The sequence below is a fragment of the Stegostoma tigrinum genome, chromosome 14, assembly GCF_030684315.1.
Source record: "Stegostoma tigrinum isolate sSteTig4 chromosome 14, sSteTig4.hap1, whole genome shotgun sequence".
In the NCBI taxonomy this organism is placed as follows: domain Eukaryota; kingdom Metazoa; phylum Chordata; class Chondrichthyes; order Orectolobiformes; family Stegostomatidae; genus Stegostoma; species Stegostoma tigrinum.
In genome coordinates, this window is record NC_081367.1 from 54382616 (window position 1) to 54408520 (window position 25905).

Sequence of the window (25905 nt, forward strand, 5' to 3'; positions counted from 1 at the left end):
GTTCACATATTAAATCTTTCTGCATGTTCACCATTGAATCTGTGTCTTGTCATTAGAAAGGTGTTTCCAGCTGTAGTTTGTTGACTAGATTACCATTAGCTTCTTGAGGAGGTCATTGAGTACATGATGGCCAACATTGAGCTTCCTGGCCTGAAATGTATTGGCACAGATTCAGGGGCATGGGGTTATATGAAATACTGAGGGAGTTATTCTGTGAAGAGACTGATGTTTGCTTGGTTATACCAGGCCATAGTGATGTATTGATGAAGTGTGCTACTGACGCAATGAAGTTATAGCTGCTGTTCTTGCTGGGCCAACAGCATTTAAAAATTGCCCAAATTTAGAAGAAAAGTCTAACAGTGGAATCAGGCAAAGCTGCTTCCTAACTGTGTCTCAAAGGAATGTTTCTAGATTGATGAGCAGGAGTTGGACTATTAACAGTACCAGGCCTAGGGTGAGCCAAGTATCTCAGTGCAAATAACTTTGCTTCAATTTTGCTTTTTGCTGTATCTATGATTAATCCTGTGATCAAGGATCAGGAGGAATAAATATTTGAAGCTGACAGTTTCCAGAATGCATTTTTTAAAACCAGATTTTGTAAAGGCCAGTACAAGTAAACACATCTGAGCAGTGTCTCATTGACACCCCTACCTCAATTCTCATGCCTCAGTTCAGACACCTGACCTACCCCCTTATTGTATCACTTCAATTCCCCTCAATTCTGACCCCTACCTTTTGACCTTCCCTCAAACTTGGCTCCAGCCTTCCAGCTCCGAGGCAAGCGTGATGACTGCTGTTTCTTCCTGTGCCTTGATCATTTTACAGTACCATTGCTCTTTCCTGATCTAATTTTCATTTTGATGGTGGTTCCTGCTTGGTTCCTTGATTAGAGGTAAGGTGAGAGCTGGATGAACACAGCCGGCCAAGCAGCAGAAAGGGTCTGAAGAAGGGTCCAGGCCCAAAACGTCAGCCTTCCTTCTCTTCTGATGCTGCTTAGCCTGCTGTGTTCATCCAGCTCTACACCCTGTTATCTCAGATTCTCCAGCATCTGCAGTTCCAACTATCACTGGTTCCTTCATTGATCCCATTGCCATTTTCCAGACCACCTTGTCAATGTTGGTTGAGTTAGATCAAGGCACTCTTTTTGAGTGTTGGAATGAAGGCTTAGGAGCGACTTTTGTTACTTTCCCAGTTGAGGGGAGATTGACAAAAACAAAACGTTCACGATAAAGGACATGAAAAAGATATGGGGTGTCAGAAAGAATTGGAAAGCAGTCATATAAATGCAGAAGCCTTTCAGTGCTGAATCACCTCATGGAGTAACAGGGGAGATAATGTACAGGCTAATGATTATGTTCAACTAAAGCAGTACAGGCACTAAATCCAGTTGATTGTTTGGCTGTGTTCAAACCTCCTCCAATACTACATCATCTAACTCAATCAACATACTGTTCTGTAGGTATTTATTGATGATTCCACGCTTGAGTGATAAAAACCTGTGACTTGTTGGAGTGTTATGTCAAAGGTTTAGTGAATTAGCAACTCAGTTCTGAAGAAGGGTCACTGGACCTGAAACGTTCGCTATGATTTCCCTCCACAGATGCTGCCAGGCATGCTGAGACTTTGCAGCAATTTCCGCTTTTGTTTCTGATTTCCAGCATCTGCAGCTCTTTCAGTTTTTTATTTAGCAAATCAGCCACAGGTGACACAGAAGCTTCCACATCAATCTGTCACCCAGATCACCCATACCTTACTCCAAGATTACTCCTCAATTTCACTGCTGCCCCCGAATCTCCCCACGCATTCTCCATATCCTGAATCTCTTTGTAGCTGCTTCCAGCATCTAGATACACAAAGACAGGAGGTACATGGTAACACCATCACCTGCAAGTTCTCTGCCAACCCGTCCACCTCCTGACTTTTGATCATGTTTGAACCATGGATGAAATTAGCTTAGGAATTGAGTGGCCCTAGTGAAACTCAAACAGTGTGTCAGCGAATACCTTATTGCCGAACAGTTTTCAGAATTTTGTTCATGACCATCTTCTATTGCTTTACTGTTGATTGAGAGTAGACTGACAGGATGGTACTTGGCCTGATTAGATTTGTCCCACTTTTTACGTATACAGGACATAACTGGACAATTTTCCAAATGGTCTGTAGCTGCTATTGCCAGACCAGTCCTGGGACAGCTTGGTTAGGGCTATCGTTAGTTCTGGAGCACTAATCTTCAGTATTATTGCCAGAATGTTTTCAGGCCCACAGTCTGTGTAGTATTCAATTCCTACAGCCATTTCTTGCCATTACATGGATTGAATTATTTTGACGAAGAATAGTATCTGTGATGCTGAGGACCTCTGGAAAAGGCCAAGATAGATCATCCACTTGATAGTGGCTGAGGATGATCAGAAATATTTACACCGTATCTTTTTCACTAATATACTAAGCTCCCCATCATGAGATTGGGGATATTTGTGAAGCCTACTGCTTTTTCTGTGAATTGTTTAATTGTCCAGCACCATTCATAACTGGATATGGCAGGATTGTAAAGCTTATATTGGATCTATTGGTTGTAGATTCTCTGAGCTCTGTCTTACACGTTGCTGCGCATGCTGTTGTACATAAATAGTCACTTTTTAGTAGCTTCACTAAGTTGGCACCTCATTTTTAGTATGCCGTAGTTGATCTGCAGTAACTTTAATAATAGAAGAGTGGGAATATGCAGGGCCATGAGGTTTCAGATTGCAGTAGAATACAATTCTGTGACTGCTAATGGCCCACAGAATCTCATGGATGCCTAGTGCTGAGGTTTCAGATTTGGTCAAAATAGTTCCCACTTAACACAATGATAGTGGCATGCAAAATGATGGAGGATGTTCTCAATGTGAAGATCGATCTTCATCTCCTCAAGAACTGTGTGGTGGTTATCATTCAATAATATTACAAAGGGGTGCCTGAGACCTAATGGAACAGTGGAACAGGCAATGGACACATTAATGAAATATTGATGGAATGTGGTTAAATGAAATAAAGCTCTCATTAAAGTGTGCGTTTGTTCAAATTAACCAATACCTATTGATATTGTCATGTACAGATGCATTTGTGACAGGTACATTGATGAGGTAGAGGTCAAGTAGGCTTTTCTATTTTTTGATACATGGTAAGTCCTTTATGACTTGGCCACCTCACTCAGTAATGGTACTACTGATCCATTCTTGCTGACGGATATTAAAGGATGCCAGAGTCCATTTTGTGCTCTTGCTACCCTCAGTGATTTTTCCAACTGTGTTCATCCTGATGCCATGGCAGTCCATGTTGAGGACCAGGGCAGTTAGCCAGACTTACCAAGGAAGACATAGAAACATAGAAGATAAGAGCAGGAGGAGGCCAATCAACCCTTCATCCTACATTGCCATTCTTCACAATCATGGCTGATCATCTAACTCAGTCGCCTAATCCTGCTTTCTCCCAATAACCTTTGAGCCTATTTGTCTCAAGTGCTATATCTAGTTGCCTCTTGAGTGCATTCAACGTTTTGGCATTAAATACTTCCTGCAGAAATGAATTCCACAGGATCACCATTCTTTGGTTGAAGAAATGTCTCTTCACCTCCATTGTAAATCATCCACCCTGAATCCTCACACTGTGACCCCTGGATCTGCTCACACCCACTATTGGGAACATCCTTGCTGCTTCTATCCAGTCCAATCCTGTTAGAATTCTATAAGGCTCTATGAGATCCCCCCTCATTCACCTGAGCTCTAGCAAAAATAATCCCAATCTAATCAATCTCTCCACTAACGTCAAGCTCGCCATCCCTAGAATGAGCCGTGTACACCTTCGCTGCACTTCCTTGAGAGCAAGAGCATCCTTCCTCAAAAAAGGAGACCAAAACTGTGTACAATATTCCAGGTGTGGTGTCACCAAGGCCCTATACAACTACAACAACACATCCCTGCTCCTGTACGCAAAATCTCTCGCAATGAAGGCCAACAAGCTGTTTGCCCTCTTTACCGTCTGTTGCACCTGCATGCTTATCTTCAGCAACTGGTGCACAAGGACAGCCGGGTCCCACTGCACACTACCCTCTCCCAATTTAGAGCTATTCAGGTAGTAATATGCTTTCTTGTTTTTTCTTCCGAAGTGAATAACCTCACATTTATCCAAATTGTACTGCATATGCCATTAATTTGCCCACTCACCCAACTTGTTGAGATCATGCTGAAGGATCTCTGTATCCTCATCCCAGTTCAGCCGCCCACCTAACTCATTATCCTCTGCAAACTTGGATTGGTTACGTTTTGTTCCCTCATCCAAGTCATTAATATTTATTGTGAATAGCTGGGGTCCCAGTACCGATCCCTGTGGCACCCCATTAGTTACTGCCTGCCAATTTTAAAATGACCCATTAATTCCTACTCTTTGTTTCCTCTCTGCCAGTCAGTTTCCTAGCCATCTCAATGCGTCTCCCCCAGTACCATTCACTTTAATCTTGCACATTGATGTCTTATGTGGGAGCTTGTCAAACACGTCCTGAAAGTCCAAATATACTACATTGACTGGCTCCCCCCTACTCTACTAGTTACATCTTCATAAAATTCCATCAGATTTGTCAAGCATGGCTTCCCCTTCCTAAATCCACGCAGTCTCTGTCTGAGGGGGGATCTCATAGAGCCTTGTAGAATTCTAACAGGATTGGACTGGATAGAAGCAGCAAGGATGTTCCCAATAGTGGGTGTGAGCAGATCCAGGGGTCACAGTGTGAGGATTCAGGGTGGATGATTTACAATGGAGGTGAAGAGACATTTCTTCTCCTGTTACTGCTTTCTAAATGCTCTGCTATAAAATCCTTGACAGTGGATTGGAGAATTTTCTCCACTATCGGTGTTAAGCACACTGGTCTGTAATTCCCTGTTTTCTTTCTCTCTCCCTTTGTGAACATTGGAGTGACACTAGCCACTGTCCAAACTGCAGGGACTGTTCCAGAGTCAATGGAATCCTCAAAGATGACCACCAATGTGTCCACTGTTTCTAGAGCTACTTCCTTAAGTACTCTGGGATGTAGATTATCAGGGATAATCTGGGGATTTATCAGCCTTTAATCCCAACAATTTTCCCTGCACCATTTCTCTACTAATATTGATCTCCCTCAGCTCTTCTCTCTCACTAAATCTTACACCCTGCAATAATTCTGGTATGTGATTTGTGTCCTCTTTTCTGAAGATAGAACCAAAATATGTATTCAGTTGCTCAGCTATTTCATTGTCCCCTATTATACATTGCCCCGTTTCTGTCTGTAAGTGATCTATGATTGTCTTTACCAATTCTTTCGCTTCACATACCTATAAAAACTCTTCGCATCAGTCTTTGTGTTCCCTGCAAGCTTACTTTTGTACACTATTTTCCCCTTCTTAATCAATTCCTTGGTCCTTCTTTGCTGAATTCTAAATTGCTTTCAGTCCTCAGATTTATTATTTTTCTTGACCAATCTGTCTGCTTCTTCCTTTCATTGGATACTATCTCTTACTTCCTTTGTAAGCCATGGATTGGCCCTCTTACCCATTTTGCTTTTGCAACAGGCAGGAATAACAATTGTTGCAGTTCCCCCATGCACTCCTTGACTGTTTGCTATTGCCTATTCACTGTCATCCCTTTTCGTAACTCTCCCCAGTCTGTCAAGACCAACTCATGCTTCATATCCTCATAGTTTCCTTTATTAACGTTCAGCCCCTAGTCTCTGAATCAACAACCTCCTTCTCCACCTTGACAGAATTTTACATCATGTTACAGTCACTGTTCACCAAGAGGTCTCACATAGCTGCAGTTGCAATGATTTCCTTCTCATTATACAGTACCCAGTCTAAGATGGCCTGCTGTCTAATTGGTTCCTTCACATGTTGGTCAAAAAAACTTTCCCTTATACACTCCAGGAATTCCTTCTTTACAGCATTGTGGCTAATTTGATTTGCCCAATCAATATGCAGATTAAAATCATCTATAATTACCGATATTCCCTTATCACATGCATCCCTAATTTCCATTCTTGACATCACCACTGCAGTTTGGGGGTCTGTATCTAAGACCTACTAATGTTTTTTTGCCTCTTGCCACTTCTCAAGTCTATGCTTGCAGACTCCATGTTGTCAGAGCTGATAACCTTTCTCACTGCTGTGTTAATTTCCTCTTTAACCAGCAATGCCACTCCACCACCTTTTCCTTTTTGTCTGTCCTTCCTAAATACTGAATACCCTGGGACATTCAGTTCCCATCCCTGGTCACCCTGCAGCCATGTCTCCATAATCCCAATTATGTCGTACCAGTTTACAAGTATCAGCGTGATTAGTTCATCCACTTTATGGCAGATGCTCCATGGATTAAGGCACAAAGCCTTTAAGTTGTCCTTTTAACGTTGTTTGTCTCATCCTTATTTTTGTCAATAGCCCTGTTGAATCTTGTCCTTAGTTTCTCAGCTTATTACTTCTTTTATTTTGTTTTCTAGCTTTTGTTTTTGTCCTTGCAGTCTTCCCTCTAACTCTTTGAATAGGTTCGCATCCCCTTGGCATATTCATTTCAGCCTTCCCCAACAGCTATAGCAAACACTCCCACGAGGACATCAGTCCCAGTCTTGCCCAGGTGTAACCCATTCAATTTGTACAGGTCCCACCTCCCCCAGAATCGGTCCCAATAACCCAGGAATTTGAAACCCTATGCCGACTCCATCTTTGCAGCTACATATTCGTCTGGTATATCCTGTCATTCTCCTCTGACTAGCACATGGCACTGGTAGTAATCCTGTGGTCTGATTTTGTAACTTTCTTCCTAGCTCCCTGTATTCTGCCCTGAGGACCTCATCTCTCTTTATTTTCATTGATGTCATTTGTACTGATGTGTACCATGACTACAGGCTATTCACCCTCCCCCTTCAGAATGTCCTGTACCCGCTCCGAGACACCCTTGACCCTATCACCAGGGAGGCAACATACCATCCTGGAGTCTCGTTTGCGGCCACAGAAATGCCTGTCCATTCCTCTTACAATTGAGTTCCTTGTAACTATTGCCCTGGCACACATTTTACCCCTCCCCCTGCAGCAGAACCAACCATGGTGCAATGAGTTTGGCTACTGCTGCTTTCTCCTGAGATGTCATTCCTCTCAAAACTAGACTGCAGGGGAATGGCCAAAGGAAATTCCTGCACTACCTGCCTCCATCTCTTGCTCTGCCTGATGGTCACCCATTCCCTTCCTGCCCTTGACAGCACTTCCTCCTCAAACCTCCATTTGATCGTGGTGACTGCGCTGATGCAAATCTTTGCCCAAAACGCCAGTCAGCATCATCTCCGCCCTCAGCTGGAGATTTTACAGTCTGTTGGACTGGGCTTACTGTTGTTGTTTTGGCTCCCTGTTTTGATTCCACTCACTTTTATTCCTTTAACTTTGCAACACATTGATGCAACTAAGTGCATACCACTGTGTCAACACCATTCTTGGGTCTGTCCTGCTGGTGGGACCGGACAGACCCAAGAATGGTGACTTTGGTTTCTGGGACATTATAAAGAATAACTCCATGAGTGAGATTGTTAGACTGTTGCTTGATTAATCTGTGGCACAGCTCTCCAAATGTTAGGACAAATCGTGAGATTTTAGCAAGGATGGCTCTACAGGGTCAGTTGGACTGGGTTTGCTGCTGCTGGTTCAGATTTCCATTTTGATGTTGGTTGTCCATTCACTTTCACTTCATTCCTTTTGGCTTTGTAACAGTTTGCTGCAACTGAGTGGCTTGCTAGACCATTTCAGTGGGCAGTTCAGAGGAAATTACTTTGCTTGGGGCCAGGACAGGTCAGCGTGGCAGCTTACATTCCCTAAAGGATGTTAATGAACAAGATAGACTTTTACAACATTTGATGATGGTTACGTGCTTGCCATGAGGCTTGCTTGTAATTGCGGATTTAATGACTAACACCGCCATCTGCCGTGGTGTAATCCGTGTCTCAGTACGTTATCCTGGAACCTCTGAATTACTCGTCCAATGACAATGCCTCAGCACCACGCTGTAAAATCCCTCCCTGAAGTCCAATGCAGATCTTCACCTGCTCTAAATGAGGTTCTGGTCATATCCATCTGATAACCTTTTGTGGCTCGTGGCCATTTCCCCACCCCACATCCCTTGCCCTGTGCTTTCTCGATATAAATCTAGATGTAAACCATCAAATACTTTCCAGCCAGGGTTGCTCAAAACCAGGAGCAGAAAAGCCCATTCCTGCCTAAACTGGGTTGTTGTGCATAGCCCTATGCAGCCCCTGGTGTAAGATCGGTTGCCTTCCGATAGATTTGGTTTGGAACCTTGTAGCTGAATGGACCCTTCGAGCTAGCTCAGTAATTCTCAAATCCCTTTGTTCCTGATCAGCACCATTACATTCCAGTGTTTTCCTCAACTTTCCAAACATTTTTATATGAAATGTGCCTGAAGTACATAAAATTGGATATCAATTGTTACAATACTAAATGGATTTACACTGTTGCTTTTCAGTGAGGTTCTCAAACACTGTAACAAACCACTTCCTCGCTTATCTTTTCACTTCCTGCTTGTTGCCTCTCTTTCTGAGTCAGGCTTTGACCTACTTTGTCTCTCCCAGAGATGTGCAAGACATTACTACACTTGTCGCAACAGAACCATCTGTTAATTCACATCCAAACAGCCACAACTCTGCTCATTTTCATCGAAGGTCAGCTACTGTTACTCAGTGTTAATTTAGCTCAATGAGAAGCACTGTCACCCAAGAGTGAGAGATTGTAAAGTTAAGTCACATTTCACACATTTGAGTAAGTAATTCACATGTCTAGATCAGTCCTGAGGGAGCACTGCATGGGCAGTCACTACTGTGGGAGTGCTGCACTCTTGGATGGCCAGTATTGAGATAGTGTTGTATCGTAAGCGACTCAGTACTGAGGGTGGGTTGCACAATTGAAGTCTTTTAGATGACATGCTAAACATTTTTCCTCCTTTCAAATGGATCTAAAAAATCCCATGCCACTATTTGAAAAAGAGCAGGAATTCTTAACATCTTGGCCTAAATTTACGCATTATTTGGTTATCATCCAAGTACAGCCTGTAGGAAGTCACTGATTGTGAAGTGGATGTTTCATATGTTTCATACGTAATGACAGTAGCTGCATTCAAAACTGCTTTCTTTGTTGGAAAGTGATTAGAAAATGCTGACAAAGTGCAAGTTGCTCTGTACATTTAAGCTTTCCATTTATAATCATTGTTCAGCACGACACTAGAAGTCTCATATGTCAGGGCAACATGAATCTTATTGGAAACATGACAGCTAACAGCTTAAGAAGGCCATTTGGCCCATTGAGCCAGTACAGGCCTTTTTAAAGTTTAAACTGGTTAGATGAACATTTATTGCATGTCCCCATGGTGAAACATAAGATATTCTCTTCAGAGGAATTGTGCAGGATTAATTTACTTGTCTTGACATCTCATGTTACGTAAAAAAACATGCATTTCTTTTAATCTGTCACTTTCGTAGGATGGCCTTGAGTCAAAAAGGTCAGCAGTACAGAAAAAAGGCCCATTGAGTTTAGACTCATACAATCCCTACAGTGTGGAAGTAGGCCATTCAGCCCATTGAGTCCATACCAATCCACTAAAAAGCATCCCACCCAGACTACTCCCCCTACCCTATCCCTGTAACACTGCATTTACCGTGGCTAACTCTCCTACCTACACATCCCTGGATGCTCTGGGCAATTTGATACGGTCAGTCCACGTAACCTGCACATCTTTGGACTGTGGGAGGAAACCAGAGCGCCCGGAAGAAAGCCACGCCAACACAGTCAGAATGTTCAAACTACACATAGACAGTCGCCCAAGGCTGGAATCGAACATGGGTCCTTGGCACTCTGAGGCAGCTGTGCTAGCCACTGTGTTGCCCGTTTACAGTGATCAAAATAAAACACTTGATTATTATCAGAGATAATGGGAACTGCAGATGCTGCAGAATCCAAGACAACAAAATGTGAGGCTGGATGAACACAGCAGGCCAAGCAGCATCTCAGGAGCACAAAAGCTGATGTTTCGGGCCTAGACCCTTCATCAGAGGATGAAGGGTCTAGGCCCGAAACGTCAGCTTTTGTGCTCCTGAGATGCTGCTTGGCCTGCTGTGTTCATCCAGCCTCACATTTTGTTGACTTGATTAATATAATCTCATTTTCCAGCACTTGGCCCATAGCCTTGTTTGCTTTGGCATTGCAAGTGTACATCCAAATATTTCTTAAATGGTGTGAAGTTTTCTGCCTCTAGCAACCTTTCAGGCAATCAGCACCAGATTTCCGCCACCTTCTAGGTGAAAATGTTTTTCTTCATATTGGCACGGTGGCTCAGTGGTGAGCATTGCTGCCTCATAGTGCCAGGGACCCAGGTTCGTTTCCAGCCTCGGGCAGCTGTCTGTGGGGAGTTTTCACATTCTCCCCGTGTCTGCTTGGGTTTCCTCCCACAGTCCAAAGGTGTGCAGGTTAGGTGGACTGGCCATGCTAAATTGCCCATAGTGTTCAGGGAGATGTAGTTTAGGTGCGTTATAGGGCAATAGGTCTGGGTGAGATGCTCCAAGGTTCAGTGTGGACTTGTTGGGCTGAAGGGCTTGCTTCCACACTGTAGGGATTCTATGATCTGTGATCATGGGCAATCCCTTCTAAATCTCCTGCCCTATACCTTAAGTCTATTCCTCTGATCATTAATCTCACCATCAAGGGAATAGTTTTTACCTCTACCCTTTTTATGCTAGTCACAAATTTATACATCTCAATCATGTCCTCTCTCGGTCTCCTCTCCTCTTATGATATGGATTCAAGAACTGCACTCAATACTTTAGCTGTGGCCTAACCAGTTTCTTTCTTAATGCAGTTCCAGCATAACCTGCTCTTAAACTCTATGCCTCAGCGAATAAAGGCAAGCATCTCATATGCCTTTTTAAGTACTTTGTCAAGCCGAAAGTTTGAAATGACCTGAAGCATTTCACACACAATGAAGAACTTGTGAAGTTAAGCTCAGTTGTAGCAAACAAGGCAGGCCGTGTGCACTTAGCAAATTCCCACAAATAGCAGTGTGGTAATGACCAGACAAGCTGTAGTGATACAAAACCCGAAATTTCTGGAAAAACTCAGCAAGCCTGGCAGCATCTATGGGGAGAAAACAGAGCCAACTTTTGTGTGTCCAGTGGCCCTTCTCTCAGGGCTGAAGTGGGGGGGGGGAGATATAAACAATAGATGGAGATACAGCCCAGAGAGAGAGAAAAAAGTTGGACAGGCAAAGGATCGGATGAAGGTTAGCTTGGGAGAATGAATAGCTGCTAATAGAGACCAGTACTGGCTGTGAATGGGTTGTTTATGGTAGCAGTCCATGTGATGACAAGGCCTGGTGTGTGGGAATTGAAGTAAGACATGGGACAAGGTGCTGAAGCCCTAAAATTGTTGAACTTGATAACGAACTGTACAGGGTTGCCAAGGGAAAGTGAGATGCTGTTCTTTCAGAGCTAGTAGGAACTTCAGATGCTGGAGAATCTGAGATAACAAGGTGTAGAGCTGGATGAACACAGCAAAGCAGCAGGAAGGCTGACATTTCGGGTCTAGACCCTTGTTCATCCCGAAACGTCAGCCTTCCTGCTCCTCTGATGCTGCTTTGCTGTGTTCATCCAGCTCTACACCTTGTTATCTGCTATTCTTTCAGCTTGAGCTTCGCTTCACTGGACCACTGCAGCAAACCCAAGACAGAGATCTTAGCCAGTGAACAGGTTGGTGAATTGAAGTGGCAGGCAACAGGAACCTGAGGGTCATTTCTGTAGACTGAAGTTAGGTGTTTTGCAAAGAGATCACCCAGTGTGTGCTTCATTTCCTTAATGTAGAGGTGACCACATTATGAGAGGTGAATACAGTAGACCAGTCTACTGTACTACAGAGTTTGTAACATTCCATTTTGCCAGATACGGACCAAGTTCGTCAGTAAGGCTAAAATAGGTGAAACAATTCAGGTGTGTTTATTTTGTCTGAAATGTTCAAGGGGAGATTTGAATTTGATGGTAGGAAAGTAAATTCTGTTTCTGTGTCTGATTTAACAATTTTCCCTTCTCTCTACCTTGCTGTCCTGAATTCCTGTTGAAATTACAATTCACTGTTTGAAATTGTAAACTTGCCTCATGAATGTTTTTGTTTCTTTTTGAAAGAGCCAAGACTTGTGTGATTTTCTTCATTGGTGGAGTTGGGAATACCTGTGCCTCAGCGTCAGTAAGTTATTGATTTATTCTTGAGAAATTAACATTGTTTTTATATGAATAACAGAGTGTGTAACCATTAGTCTGTATAATATGAAGCACGCACATCTGTGGGAGTGTATTAGTCCACTGCTCTTGGGAACAAGGACAAGCCCACTTCAGTTTATGAATTTAATTTCTTATGAATTCATTTTTTAAAAAAAGCACTGCAAAAGGAAAAGCTGGTACACTGCATTTGAAGCTGATGGGTTAACCAAAAAATGTGACCAGTTCACTAATGTCCTTTCAGGAAGGAAACCTGGCAAATTAATATCTAAATGGAGAGAAACTTCAAAATGCTTTGGAGCAATGGGATCTTGGTGTCCTTGTGTATGAATCGCGGAAAGGTAGTATGCAGGTACAGCTGGTAATACGGGCTGGGGGGGTTCGCAAATAGAATTTTGGCATTTATTGGAAATGGAACGGAATATAAAAGTAGGGAATTGTTTTAGGTATTGGTGAGACTGCATCTGGAATTCTGTGCACGGTTTGGTCCACTTATTTGCGGAAGGATATATTTGTATTGGGGGCAATTCAGACAAGATTCACGAGATTAATTCCAGCGATGAAAGTCTTGACTAATGAAGAGAGATTGAGCAGTTTCGACCAAACTTGCTAGAGTTTAAAATGGCGAGAAGATATGTAATTGTGGTATAAAAGATATTAATGGACATTGAGAAAGTAGGCACAGAGTGGGTGTTTCCCCTTGTGAGATGATCTGGAATGAGAGGCCATAGTATTAGGCTAAGGGGTAGCAGATTTAAAACAGAGATGACGAGGAATTACGTCTCTCAAAGAGGCATGAATTTGTGAGACTTACTACTGCATAATGACAGAACACTGAATAAATTTAAGGAGGATTTTTAATTAAACATCGGTTAAAGGGTTACGGGAAGAAGGCAAGAGAGTGGAGTTGAGATGAAGATGAGATCAGCCAAACGTGTAGTAAATGGCAGTGCAGGCTTAAAAGAGTGAATTACCTACTCCTGTTCCTAGTTCTTCTGCTCTAGTGTTCTTATGTTCAGCCTCATGTTGTTATCTAATCTGGTGTGAATCTATTTGTAACTCCAGTACCACACCATCTGACCCAGAATGTCAGCTGAGGTGGCTTAACAAGTTCCTTCTTTGCTTCAACTCTCAGGGTGTAAAATGCGTGGGCAATAAATGCCAACCATGCTTCCATCATTCCATTTCCTCTGAATCAGGTCATGGTAGAAGGTCTGGCTTGAGATTTATTGAGTGTAACTGCTTTCTTAAGTGTATTTTTTCATGTAGATATGTCTGCTGTCTCAAACACTAGAAATTTTTCCAAGGGATCCACCTCACATTGTTTAATATCATCAAGTCTCATCTTCACTGTCCATACCCTTAATTGAGGATGTGACACAGGTGTGTTTCCTGTATTGATTTGTATAAAATTGTGCAGTGCACCTTCTGATCATTTTAATTTTATTGATATCTCTTTAGTTTGAGGACTCCATCTATAACTTGCACGCTGTAGGGTTTAATGAACATATCACAGAGTCAAAGAATTGTAGTCATGCGGAGGAGGCTGTTTGGTCTACTGGGTCTCTGAATAAGCATGACTTAAGGTCACTGCTCTGCTTTTTCCCTGATAAACATGAATATCATTCTTATTTTAAAAATTACCTAGTGTCCTCTCGAATGCCTCAATCAAACTTGCCTCGATCACTTTTTTGGGCAGTGAATTCCAGACCCTAACTCCTCTGTAAGACTTTATAATTAGAGGCAGAACATACAAAAGCAAAGAAGTTACACCACTCTGTACAAAATACTAATTTGGCTCAATTTAGATTGTTGTCCAACTCTGCCACATTTTAGGAAGATATTTCGTTCTTTGACGATGCACAGAAGAGACTTACTCAGATATTTCCAGGGATCAGGAAATGCTATTATTTTGATAGATGGAGAAGCTGGACTGTTCTTCGTAGTATGAAGAGAGTTAAAAGGAGAAAATTAAGAGGACATTTGACAGATCTGTTAATAATCATAAAGGGTTTTGGTAGAGTAAATAAAGACAAACTGTTTCTATTGGCTGTTGTTCAATAACCAGTGGAATCAGGCTTACAGTAATTGGCAAAAGAACCAGAGGCAAAATGAGGGAAATGGCACTCTGGACCATTCCAAAGGGAAATTCAGAGTTAATCACATTGCTGTGGATCTGGGGTCACATGTAGGCCAGACTAGGTCATGACAGAAGAAGATTTCCTTTCCTAAAGGACATTAGTGAATCAGATGGATATTTATGACAATTGATGATTGTTGCCGTGATCAGCATTATTAAGATTAGCTATACATTCTAAGTTTATTAATTAAATTTAATTTTCACTATATACCGTAATAGAGTTTGATTCTTGACCTTACCATGTACCACTGGATTTCCGGTCCAGTGATAGTACAACCATATCACCACCTTCCCTATTGCCATGATTGGATGGTGAACCATGGTGCTGTCTGTGGTGTGACTTAGATGCATTGTGATAATAAACAAAGTAATTATATGATGTAGATTGTGATGTACTTGGTCTCATTCAAAATGAAAACACATGTTGGTATGTTTTCAGTTTATTTTGAGCAACTGGAAGTTGTTCATCTTTGAATCTGCTGTAAATGACTGTAAGTTCTGGAGTTTTTAATTGACCCTGAAGTTTAAAAATAGGAATTTTTGAAATGTGGGTTTAATTGAGGGATGGGGAAGGGCAGAGTATTGATTGATTAATGTTTAATGATAGAACGTGAAGGCCATTACCTGATCTTCTAGTCAACGAGTCATTGCTGCAGGATTTTATCGCTGGCTGCCGGGCCATAACTTACTCAATGATAAGGTGAATCTTGAAATGGGAACTTCCAATGGGTTTTTCTGAGCAACTGAATAACAAACAGATAAACTTATTTCTCTCTCCTGGTATTCATGAAATCACAAATAAATCATATCAGATAATCAGTGATATAGTAGACAGTGGTGATGCCTGATTAGAAATAATCAGAGCCTATGTGTACCCTGTCAAATCATTTCAGAACCTTTGAGACATCTACCAGGTCACCATTCAGACTGATCTTTTTGAGTGAATTTGAAATCTGTCACCATGAAATTGCGATCATTCTCATTTTTACATCACACAGCTCAGCACAAACAGCAATGGAAGCACAGGTCCAACCTGGATGAGCTCTTCGATTTCCATTCTGTACTGTACCGGCCACACGTTTATGATTTGTCTGTATGTCACCAGGCAAAGGAAAGTGATGGTGTCTGTTAGATTGTGTTTCATAGTCAGTATGGTAGTGAGGTTTTAAGAGACATGCTCCTGATGTCATCATTTCATCCTATCATGTATGCTGCTTATGCTCCGTCTCACCTTGAGTTCCCCTGAAGCATGACATTCTATTAGAAGCACACTTCTCTGTTGTTACATAATAACTTAATATTTGCATAGCGTCTTAGAGTCAGCTGGATTCTTTAATAAAGCACGGTCCACGCCCAGTTTCTTATGTTACAGGAAATAACATAAGCAATGCTGCATCAGATGTAACTTCATATTCGAGGCAAACTCTGAGCAGTGACTACCAGCTGACAAAACAGTTTTTAACAATTTCATTCTCTGTGAACTGAGGCTTGGACTTTGCAGGGTTTCCTTTACAGTGGCCTTTTCAGAAGCAGCACTTTTATTGCTCAGTGCAATGAAAGGGGTAGTATGGTAAGACTGGATGGATAAATAAAAGGTGTGAGAAGTGAACAAATTGATGGCCAATGTGGATATTAGCACCAGTTTTGGTTTTCTTTTGTTCACTGGCTATGGGCATTGCTGACTAAGTTAACATTTATTGCCCAGAGATAGATTAAGAGTCAAGCACGTGTGTTGTGGATCCGGAATCACATGTCGACCTGACCAGTAAGGACAACAGATTTCCTTCACTAATGGACATTACTGAACCTGATGTGTTCTTATGACATTACCATAATGCTAATTTTCAATTCCAGATTTTTTATTGAGTTCAGATTTCATTAGTTACCATGGAAGGATTCGAACCAATGTCCTCAGGACTTTAGCCTGGAGATCTACATTATTATCTCAGTGACATTACCATGATACCACTGCCTTGATGGGTTGAATGGTCTGTAATTGGCTTGGAATGTTTTATGTTTATGTTTATTCCTGAAAATGAACAATATTTTGTCAAGATTTCTTCTTGGACTCATCAGGACAACTCATGCAAATACAAATTCAAGGAGAAACCAACATATATGCTGCATTAGAGGAGCATGTTGAATGGTTGGCAAATGGACACTAGCAGAGGTGTTGGTGTGGAAAATGTGCCAATTAATGATGATTGATAATAAACTGCCAGCTTTCATTAAATTGTAAATTTTAAAATAGGCAGTTTGGCTCTGATTGGTCAGGTCATTGCCCTGAGAAATGAACCAGTGAATGTCAGTCACCCGTTTTGTTTAGTTGAAACAGGGGAAGTGCATGAATATATTATTTCTATCTGCAAAGAATGGGGCCTTGCATTAACTTGTATGGCTTCCAATACATGCAAGTGCACCACACTGTGAACCTGACTGACAATTGAAATTGATTGTTAGCATAGTTCTGTGCACACTCAGAATTATCCAGCAAATGTCATCCATTTACAGAATCACATCTAATTTAGGGCACTGAGTTGTGAGTTTTGCATTCACAGCTGATTGTGTATAGTCAGTTCCTTGCTTGTTATGCAAGAGAAATGCTGTTTGATATGATCTATGCCACAAATTGGGTGCTGCCATGGAGCCTATCACAAATGAATAATGTGGAATGTGGTATTCAGTGCTGGTACAGTATCAGGTGTGTAGGTTACAGTCCCAAATAGGTTGATTTTCTCAGAGGCCTTTAAGGTTCCAATTATCCTGTACTGCAAGTTTGAAAGGGACGTAACGCTGTACATGGGACTTCTATCAGTCGCTCACTTCTCAGTGATTGAGCATTTTTGTTTGAAATTTTAATTTCAAACAAATCTGAATTGCTTTTTCCAATGATGGACTTCTCTGACATTAGTTTTGGCTATTCTTATTTATTAATGGTTCATAAAATTGAAGCTTGATTTGTCATGCAACTTTATTGGAAATGAAAAGATACAGAGCCGAGCAAAGGGGCAATGAATGTTTAGTGTGGGTCTCAAGACTGTACTTTCACCTGTGGCCTCAGTTCTGAATACAGCCAGGTGACAGATATGGCTGAAAGCTGAATGTAATGTTTTTTTCCGTTAGAAGTCACTATCTCTGTGCCTGAAAAATCATTTTGTAGATATTTTTGAATAACCTGTTCAGCAACCTCAATACACCTCGCTGCAGGGGGTGGGATTTGAACCTAGGCCTTCTGTTTCAAAAGTAGAAACAATGTCACTGCACCACAAAAGTCCTGAAAACTGAATACAAAATCCTTCTTTCAAATGGAAAACAAAGGAACTAACAATCAGAGATAATGGGACACCTCTGATGAAGGGTCTCGGCCTGAAACGTCAGCTTTTGTGCTCCTGAGATGCTGCTTGGCCTGCTGTGTTCATCCAGCTTCACACTTTGTTATCAAAGGAACTAGCAATGACTTGATGAACAATGCCATTAAACGGTTTATTTACATCGTGCTGAAAAATAACATTAAGTACATCCTAGATGCAGTTCTTTATCCTAAACTATGGGCAAGAGTAGATGAGTGAAACTAACTTGATACCTCTTTGACTGACAGTATAGCATGATGGGCTGAATGTCCAGCTTCCACACACTATCACTGTGTATTTTTGAGATTTCCTGTTCTGACTTGATGACACATTGAGACAGGTTGAACCCTTGGCTGGTGAATCAAAAATAGGGGTACAGACTTAGGATAAGGCATAGGTCATTTAACATCAAGATGATGAGCATTTTTTTCACTTAAAGAATTGTGATTTTTATTTGGAATTCTCTACCCCAGGGAATTGTGAATGCTCCCCCAGTGACTATATTTAAGGTGGGGAAAGAGAGGTTTTGATCTTTCAGGAAATTGAGGGATTATGGAGAGCAGCCAAGAGAGTAGAGTTGACGGCAAGATCAGATGACACATTTTTTTGGTCAAGAGAATCAATGAACTTCGGGAGAGCAGAGAGAAAGTGGAATTGAAACCACAATTGGATCAGTCATGATTTTACTGAATGGCTGACCAGGCCAATTTCCGCTCCTAATCTTATCATTTAATGATCAGCTATGATCTCATTGAACAGAGGACATTTGTAAGGGGACATTTGCCTAATCCCTCCTGTTCCTTTCTACATATGTGTTTCACTTCTGAATCATTTGTGCTTAGTACCATTTCTTCATATACCTTTATTCTCACCGAACTGAATGGTGGCTCATCAGACAGATTGTATGGTCAATAGAGAAGGCACAATATTTCAGGAATGTTTGTGTCCAGGAAGCATAACATCACGAGTTATCTTTGTAAAGGGCAGGTTCCTTATGTTTGAAGGCAGTCTCTGAGAGCTTTCAACTTGAATTTAGTTTGCTTGCAGTTTGTCAAGGTGTGCAGGACTTGTACTTGTAAGGAGTCCACTCAAGAATTTTGTGTTAAATTTCCTCTGACTTCCACGAAAGAAAGAGCCTTGAGTTTGTATAGAACCTTTTGTGACCACTGGGTAGCTGAAAGCTTGTTACAGTACTTTTTGCATATGTTGTAGATTGTTGTAAGGTAGGGAACTTGACAGCCAATTTGCACATAGCAAGATCTTACAGCTAACTATGTGTGAATAACCAGGCACATCAATCAGGACACAAGGGTTAGGGTTAGGGTTTGTGTTACTTTGCTGTGCAATGATGTCGTGGGATCTTTTACATCCACTTGACAAGGCAGACGGAGCATGGCTTTTACCTGTTGTCCAAAAGTATGACACCATAAAGTATGGAATTCTAATGAAAGGTTGTTGCCCTGAAATGTTAACTCTGTTTTTCTCTCCATAATGTAGAGGTACCAGTGTCAGACTGGGGTGGACAAGGTCAGAAATCACATGACACCAGGTTATAGTCCAACAGGTTTATTTGACAACACAAGCTTTCGGAGCCTTATTCTTCAGGTGTTAGTGAGAGATCTTTCACTCATATTCTGTGTCTGATACTACCTCTCTCACTAACACTTGCTTTCGGAGCCTCATGACTTCTTCTTGTGTTGTCAAACCTGTTGGACTGTAATGCCATGTGGTTTCAGACCTTTCTCTCCATAGGTACTGCTCAACCTGCTCAGTATTTTCAGCATTTCCTGTTTGATTTCAGATTTACAGCCTTCACAGTAGTTTGCTATTTTACAGATTATGGGGATTGGGATGCCAAGTGGCAGTGAATGCAGAGTGCGTACTGGGGGCAAGGCAACATTGAGAGAAATAGGCTTCTCCCAGATTCTGGGAGATGAATAGCAATAGGAATGGCTGTGGAGAACAGGATTTTGCCTGTGTTTTTGTCCCCTTTTGCCTCCCCAAACTGCCTCCTTCATGCTCGTCACTCCAGATCTCCTGGCACTAATATGAAGAGGAGTAGGGGATTTTTCAAGAGTCTTGGTCATATTTATCCTGTCACCTACACCTAAAACAGCTCTGCTTGATCTTTATGATATGGTTTCTTGCGGGAATTTGCTATGCACAAATTTGTTGTTCTGTTTCATATAATGAGGACAGTAGCCACATTCCAATATTATTTGACTGGCTGTGAGGAATTTGGGACCTCTCATGGTTGTGAAAGGCGTTTAAGTGTTTCTTGCTATTACATTAACAGCCTGTAATTTTCCTAAGGAACGCACCTGCCCTAGGTTTACCAGATGAAGCAGTGTCCAAGTGGCTTGCAGGATCTCTGAAACTGAGCGTGGAACTGGGAGACGGATTGACTGCCATCATTAACAAGCTAACTCAAACCTTTAATTACAAAGTCGAAGAGAATTGAACTGGACAGGCCTTAACTTGTTAACGTACTTGTTAATCACCAACTGTGGGAGGGGAAATCCCATCATCTCAGCTTGTTCAAAATCCACCAAACTTTTCAAAAGGTTAATTTTCATCAGATTTTGCTGACCAAAAGCACAAACATTTATTAATAGAATGTGGGCGTTACATTTATTTCCCCTCCCCGATTACCCTTGATTTGCTTATTGTGGATCTGGAGTCACAACTAGGCCAGACTGGATAGAAATGGCAGATTTCCTTCTCTAGAAGAAAGATGGGTTTTTACAACAATCATGATCACCATCGTTGAAGCTAATTTTCAATTCCAGTGATACTACCACTGTACCACCACCTCTGCAGTAATGCCCAGGGGTTCAGGTGATTGACCTCCAACAACCACAATAATCTTCCTTTGCACCAGATATGACTCCAAGCAATGGAGAGTTATTCCCTTGATTCCCATTGACTCCAATTTTGCTAAGGACTCCTTGATGCCACACTCGGTCAAATGTTGCCTTGATATCGGCAGTCACTCTCACCTTTCCTTATGAGGTCAGCCATTTGCTCCTGTTTGGAACAAAGCTGTTATGAGGTCAAGGGCGGAGTGGCACTTTGGAACCCAAACTGAGATCCATACCATGGAGCTCTCCCAGTTGGTGTGTGATGGTATATGATAGGGCTAAACCTTAATTATTGATCAAGACTTTATTCTGCAATCAACAGAAAGGGAAAGTTTCCAGGTTATTTTAAGATTTATTTTAAACCTTGGAGTAGAGCGAGAGCAAGGAGTGTACGGCAGTCAATTCGTCTCCCAGCTCCGCGCCCAGTTTCAGAGATCCTGCAAACCACATGGACACTGCTTCATCTGGCAAACCTAGGGCAGGTGCATTCCTTAGGAAAATTACAGGCGGTTTTCATAATGGCAGCAAACACTTAAACACCTTTCACAAACATGAGATGTCCCAAATTCTTCACAGCTAGTCAAATAATATTGAAATGTGGCTACTGTCCTCATTATATGCAACAGAACAACAAATTTGTGCATAGCAAACTCCCACAAGAAACCATATCATAAAGATCAAGAAGAGCTGTTTTAGGTGTAGGTGACAGGACAAATATGACCAAGACTCTTGAAAAAATCCCCTACTCCTCTTTACATTAGTGCCATGAGATCTTTTACTGAAGAAGCCAGTCCAATTTGAAAGGCAACATTTCCAATGGTGCTGTCTCAGCTCGAACACAGATGAGGCAGGCAATCAGGATGACTAGGGGAATGTTGGCTCTTATTTCAAGGGAGTTGGAGTATAAAAGTAAGGAATTCAGACTGCAATGGTGCCAACTGCAGGTGACCACATCTGGAGTATTTCTTTGAAGACAGTTCACTAGGATGATCCCCAGTATGGAGGGATTGTCTTATGAGCAAAGCTTAAACAGGTTGGGACTCTATTCATGAACACAGCGGGCCAAGCAGCATCTCAGGAGCACAAAAGCTGACGTTTCGGCCTAGACCCTTCATCATGTCTCTGATGAAGGGTCTAGGCCCGAAACGTCAGCTTTTGTGCTCCTGAGATGCTGCTTGGCCTGCTGTGTTCATCCAGCTTCACACTTTGTTATCTTGGATTCTCCAGCTGGAGTTCCCATTATCACTGGAACTCTATTCATGGAGTTTAGAAAAATGAGAGGTGATCTCATTGAAATATATCGGATTCTTAGGGGGCTTGACGGTAAATACTGAGAGTTTGTTTGCCCTCGTGGTAGAATCTAAGACCAGAACGCATAGTCTCAAAATAAAGGGGCACCAATTTAAGCCTGAAATGAGGAGGAATTTCTTCTCAGAGGTTGTAAGTCTTTGGAATTCTTTGTCACAGAGAGCTGGGGGAAGCAGAGTCCTTTGTACCCTTCAGACTGAAAATGGTTCTTAATAATAAATCAAAGTTTATGGGGTTTTGGGGAAAAGGAAAGAAAATGGACATGAGGAGTGTTGAACAATAACAAAGTTGCTGGAAAAACTGACCAGGTCTGGCAGCACCTGTGAAGGAAAAAACAGAGTTAACGTTTTGGGTCCAGTGACCTTTCCTCCGAACTGATGGTGGCTGGAAAAATGTCAGTTTATATGCAGAAACAAGGGGGTGGGATGTAGTAGGGAGTAAATGATAGGATAGAGCCTAAAGAGAGAGAAGAGCAGTTGGACAGACAAAGAGTTGATAACGATCAGGCTAGGAGGGTGAATGGGGACTGTTGGTAATGGGGACTGTTAGTGACTAATAACAGGTAGTGTGTAATGACTGGCTATGTGATAACAAGGCCTGGTGTGTGGGGTGGGTGGCTGGGACATGGGAGAGTTTAGGCCCTACGTTATTGATCTCGATATTGAGTCCAGAGGGCTGTAGGGTCCCCAAGTGGAAAATGAGGTGTTGTTCTTCAAGCTTGCATTGAGCTTCACTACAACACTGCAGCAAGCCAGAGATAAACATGTTGCCCAGGAAATAGGGCAGTGTGTTAAAGTGGCAGGCAACAGGTAAGCTTCATAGGTAACAAAGTGTGAAGCTGGATGAACACAGCAGGCTAAGCAGCATCTCAGGAGCACAAAAGCTGACGTTTCGGGCCTTGACCCTTCATCAGAGGATAGTCTTTTTTGTGAGCAGAACGTAAATGCTCTGCAAAGTGCTCACCTAGGCTACACTTCGTTTACCCAATGTAGCAGAGACCACATTGCGAGCAACAAATGCAGTAGACTAGATTCTGGGAAGTACAGGTGAAGTGTTGCTTCACCTGGAAGGTATATTTGGGTTCTTGGCTACTAGAGAGGGAGGAGATAAATGGGCAGGTGTTGCACATTTGCTGGCTGCAGGGGAAGATGTGGTCAGGCTGTGGGGGAAGGGGGAAGGTGTTGAGGGTGATGAAAGTGTGGACCAGTGTGTCCCTGAAGGAACAGTCCCTGATGAAGATGGACAAGAGAGGGGAGGGGAATATGTGTCTGGTGGTGGCATCTTGCTGGAGGTGGCAGAAATGGCGCCTGATGATCTTCTGGTTGTGAATCTTGGGATGATAGGTAATTTGCTTGGGATGATAGGTAATGACAAGGGGAACCCTATCACTGTTGCAGGAGGGAAGAGAAGGGGTGAGGGCATAAGTGCGGGATATGGGTCAGATCTGGTTGAGGACCCTGTAGACCATGGAACTGGGGAATCCTTAGTTGAGGAAGAAGGTGGACATTTCAGAGGCCCCATTGTCGAAGTTGGCCTCGTCTGAACACATACGACGGAGACAGAGGAATTGAGAGAATGGGATGGAGTCTTTATAGGAAGTGAGTTGTGAGGATGTATAGTCCAGGTAACTGTGGGAGTCAGTGGGTTTATAATGGATATTTGTGGCCAGTCTATCCCCAGAAATGGAAACAGAAAATGTCGAGGAAGGGAAAGGAGGAGTCAGAGATAGGTTATGTTGATTCAGCCTGTTGAATGGTCGAGCAGGCTCGAGGGGCTGAACTGCTTGCTCTTGTTCCTATCTCTGATGGTCTTATTAGTATGGATCCTCCAACTGTGCAGCACTCGCTCAGTACTCACCCTATGTCAGTGCAGCACTTTCACAGAATGGATCCACTGACAATGCAGCACTCCCTTGGAATGGACACTGACATATCAGCAATCCAACAGTATTGGCATTCGTAGTGATGGTCTGAAATGTGAGTTGAGAGTGGTTCATGAACATACAACTTTCTTCCTCTGAGGCGAATGTGTTGTTCACCGAGCTAACCTGATCCCAATTTGTTGTTCCTTCTCCACTGCCATGATCTACATTTCTCTTACAGCCAGAAAAGTCTAACGCCTGCCCAAATCTGTACCCAAGCTATGAAGTGGAATCCAGTGAATACTGCAGTGTGGCTGATAGACTGGCTACTAAGAGCTCAGATCCAACCCGTTATTGGCCCTATACTGATCAATGCTGCAACTTTCAGAATAAACTCCCACTCTTACTAATAGCCACCTCAGCACTATTTAAATATTTTCTGTGTCAAGCATTTCTGGCTGCAGGCTCTCGTTCAAGAAAGATAATCCCTAAACCACAGCTGAATGTGAACACAAAGCTCCTACCCTGTCCAGGTTGCATAGCTGTACTGTGCCAGGATCTGCACATCTGGTCTAAACTGGAATTAAAACAGAAATGCTGCAAATGCTCAGTAATTCGGTCTTCATCTATAGGAAGAGAAACAAAATTTTTAAGAACTTGGAACACTGACACTAACTGTCTCTCCACAGTCATGGCCAGTTTCCTCAGCACTTGGTTTTATTTCAGATTTTTTGCAGTAATTTACTTTGTATTTTGCATGATTCCGGTAACACACATGCACTCTCCTGCTGTCCAAGCTATGCAGAGGCACCCTGACCAGGCTAAGCAACTCTGGCATGCATAGGTATGCCCTAATCACCCCTTCTACCAGATTGCATCAGCACATGTTATTCTGCCCTGCTTTACAGTGGTGTATTCTAATAACCTAGGCCTTTGTTCCTCTGGGAAAGAGGTTCATTCCAACTTTGTTTGTACAGTTTGATTACTCCTTGGAACCAGTTGTTCAAACTGTGTGCTGGGTCCACTAAACCTGCAAATTGTGTAAATAAAAAGGCTTTGTTTCTAATCAAAAACAATCTATTAGAAGTAGTCTAGCAGTCAGAATCAGGAAGCTAGTTCTGTGTTTATTAGATATTAGTCATAATGAGAACTCTCTGATTCCTCCTCATGGGTAAAGAATCATGACAATAAAACAGACACTTCTTTTATATTTAGTTTTCTGGGAATTTTACCAGAGTTTTGAGACTGTTCCGCAATGCTGCTGACTATCAAGAAAACCACAAAACCAGTGTTCCAAGCCATCAAGGGCTTGTGAAAAATCCAGAAACTTCAGTGGAATATTGAAATTAACTATTTTTAGAAGATATGGATAGTTCTGGCAGAGCCAGTAATTGCTGTCCATCCAGAGTTGCCTTTGAGAAAGTGGTGGTGATCTGCCCTCTTGAATCATTGCAGTTTGTATGGTGTAGGTGGATGCACAATGCTGTTAGGAAGTGAGTTCTGGGATTTTGACACAGTAATTCCGAAGGAACGATGATATGGCCTGTGGCTTGGAGGGGAGCTTGCAGTTGGTGGTATTCCCCTCTGCCTGCTGCCCTTATCCTGCTAGATGGAAGAAGTTGTTGGTTTGGAATGAGCCTTGGTCAATTCCTGCGGTGTATCTTGTAGATGGTACACTTTGCTGTTACCGTGCATTGGTATTGCAGAGAGAGACAGTTTAAGATGATGCTTTGGTTACCAGTCAAGTGTCCCTTTCAGCCTAGATGGTGTCAAGTTTCCTGGGTGCTCTTGGAGCTGCATCTACCCAGGCAAGTGGGCAGTATTCCACCACTCTGCTGAGTTGCACCTTGTAGGTGATAGATTAGCTTTGTGGAGTCAGCAGGTGAATTATTTGCTGCAGGATTCCTATTTCAAACAGATTCATAAAGTCCTGCTCTTATAGCCAAAGTAATTGTGTGGATGGTCAGTTCAGTTTCCCCCAGGATATTGCTGTTTGGCGATTCTGTGACGGCAATGCCATTGAATGAATAATGATCATATTGTATTTTCACTATCAATATTTAGCTTTC

General features: G+C 42.3%; 1 protein-coding gene across 5 annotated transcripts in view; it reads left to right on the forward strand.

Annotated features, from left to right (window-relative positions):
- Positions 1-25905, forward strand: part of lpp (LIM domain containing preferred translocation partner in lipoma) — a 371701-nt gene that overhangs the window by 80678 nt on the left and 265118 nt on the right. For 4 of the 5 annotated variants that reach the window (XM_048542845.2, XM_048542847.2, XM_048542849.2 and 1 more), the window contains one exon: positions 12224-12284. The exons of the other annotated variant lie outside the window; for it this stretch is intronic. The gene's annotated coding sequence lies outside the window, so the exon portion shown is untranslated. The remainder of the gene's footprint in view (positions 1-12223; positions 12285-25905) is intronic. 5 annotated transcript variants of the gene reach the window in all.